Source organism: Anarrhichthys ocellatus, unplaced genomic scaffold (assembly GCF_004355925.1).
Source record: "Anarrhichthys ocellatus isolate YVR2014 unplaced genomic scaffold, GSC_Weel_1.0 scaffold11, whole genome shotgun sequence".
Classification (NCBI taxonomy): Eukaryota; Metazoa; Chordata; class Actinopteri; order Perciformes; family Anarhichadidae; genus Anarrhichthys; species Anarrhichthys ocellatus.
Genome location: NW_022280041.1, coordinates 10,396,980 through 10,399,476, shown reverse-complemented (window position 1 = coordinate 10,399,476; position 2,497 = coordinate 10,396,980). Strand labels below are relative to the sequence as shown.

Here is a 2,497-nt window from a genome sequence, read left to right as displayed (position 1 = left end):
TGGGGGGGGATAGGGCTAGTATCCCTTTAACATCTTCTGACGTCATGCTGATGCAGATCTGCCCGGCCAGCGGAGGAGAGGAGGAGAGAGAAGGGATGCCGAAATGAAACTCCCCCTCAGCACTAATTCTTCACATCTCTATGCATTAGAAGATGGAGATCGACCCTACGACACCCCGAATACCTATTTTCACCCCTGAGCGAGCTGGAGCGCGTGCTGTCATCGCGACGAAAACGGATGTGAAAACGCGACACGTATCATTTTAGCAGAAAAGCGACCATATTGAGGTCAGAGGAAAGCGTTGCCAGGGCGACCGTCTTGCTGGGGAGGACACTGCGGCGCGCGTCACACGCAAGGGAACGAGCGTGCGCACGTGAGCACGCGCGCGTGCGACGGCTAGCCAAGGCGGTCACGGGGCATCCACACGGCAGCAGCGGCAGCAGCAGCAGAGGCAGTAGCATCTTTTCCACACGAGGCTACCGGAGGACCGCGCAGTCAATGTCCGCCGTTTACGGAGACAAGGCTTGCACCGTGACTCGAACCGGCGCTCCGCGTTACCGGAGGTCTCGTTGAGGGGATTTATGGAGGATTTATCGACGACGTCCTCGGAAAAAACTGAGTAGCCGCGACAATTTGGTCTGCACAGGTGACGCTTCCCGGCTGTCAAAGCTGCAGAGACCCCGCGGACACAAGTTATTTTGGGGCTTATTTTTGTTTTTTTGTCGTATTAAGGCCTCGACTGAAATAAAAGGCATTCTCCCTTAAGGCAAACCGGACTGTTCTGCCGAGAAATGCATTAATACCTTTCCGTGCTGGAGAAGACGGGGACCGAGCCGAGCGCGCCTGCTCGGATGGGGAGTCGTGCTGTAACGCTCTCCCGCTGTGTGTGGTGTTTAATACGGGAGGACAGCTCCATCCTTCACGTCCAGTCTCCACTGTCGGTGTCTCCAGCCATGAAGTCACACCTGCTGGCCCGGTTGGATTGAACGAGATAGTGCTGTCGGGGGGCGGGCGGGGGGGTATTTTTAAAGGTGGTGTTTTTTAAATTTATTTTTAATTTTTTGGTTTTTCAAGGAACAAGTATTTTCTGCTCGCTTGACATTTACCACTGCTGGAGGAAGGTTTAGTGAAGAGGAGGAGGAGGACAAGAAGGAGAAGGAGGAATCGTCAGTGGGAATCTGGCACCACAACACCAGCACCCGTGGATCACAAATGAACAGGTAGGCTGATGTTATTCTGACACAAAAATCCTGGTTACACAATAAAACACCTTGTTTAAATCTGTCCTAATGTGCATTATACAAGAGCATTTGTGTGTGTGTGTCTGTGCTCGAAAGGTGTTTTTGACACATAATGGGAAAAAAATGAAGAAATGAGGGATCAGAATGAGAAAAATGGGGCTAAAAGGAGGATTGTTCAAAACAAAGATTTGCTATCTTTAACTATCTGTTGCCTAACCCTACATAGGATTAAAAAATAAGCATATTTTTGGAAAATTAATGGAGATACATGTTGTCAACAGGCCACTAGAAAAAAAACCGAGTTGTCCAAAACACATCAGCAGTGAATGACTTCATCTTGCACTTGAACAGGTTTTTGGGTCAATTTAGTTGGATTCTGCAGCATTTCTTTTATTTGCATGTTGTATGGATGTGTCTGCGATCTGCTCGTCCGTCCATGTCGACCCTGTTTGTGACTGAGAGTCGTGCTTCATGCAGACGAGCTGCTCCTTCACGACGGTGAAGATGTATCCCATCCCTTCCTCTGGTGGAATGAGAGAAACAGAGGCTGCCATTCAGTTGAGCCGAGCTCCTTTCTCTGTCCTCGTAACGTGCACAATGTGAAGTTTATTAATCCCAGCGCCTTGCTGAGATTGCAGCAGCAATGCCGGATCAGTCGCAGCACATATGGCCCGGTCATTGTGCACTTCTTGGACTGTGCATTGTCTGGAATGGTAGTGGGAATCAATTGGAAGTGGAAGGGGAATTCTGCAAGCCGACCGGCCTGTGTTGCTGACACACACACACACACACACACACACACACACACACACACAAAGGTCCCTCTTCAAAAGTTAAACCATCCTTCATAGCATATCTTCATGGGGTCTTTATACTCAGAAGACCCAGGAAACACCAAGGCGATGAGAACATATCCCCCTAAATGCTCCCCTCCACACACACACACACACACACATATCGATGCACACACACACACACACACACACACACAGCACAAAGAATGGGGCGCATTTATATGCTGTGGCGGGTGTTGTGGGACGCTCGGCTCTGCAGGGCCTGCGAGATGATAGAATTCAGCGGGGACAAGAAGACCTCTGTTCTTATCTGCGGCAATGAGAAGAGGAAGGCAGCTCCGCTCGGCTCAGTCCGGCTCCTCTCCTCGGGTTTAGGCAGCTAGTCTGCCCTATATAGCAGATACGGACATCTCCTCTGCGGGGAGAAAACATTTTAATGGAGGCAGGGGGGGGGGGGGGGGG

The 2,497-nt window shown here is 50.5% G+C and overlaps 1 protein-coding gene across 3 annotated transcripts in view; it reads left to right on the top strand.

Moving 5' to 3' along the window:
- The first annotated feature begins 74 nt into the window (after positions 1-74).
- Positions 75-2,497, top strand: part of nlgn2a (neuroligin 2a) — a 163,085-nt gene continuing 160,662 nt past the window's right edge. For all 3 annotated transcript variants that reach the window (XM_031850811.1, XM_031850808.1, XM_031850810.1), the window contains exon 1: positions 75-1,220. The gene's annotated coding sequence lies outside the window, so the exon portion shown is untranslated. The remainder of the gene's footprint in view (positions 1,221-2,497) is intronic.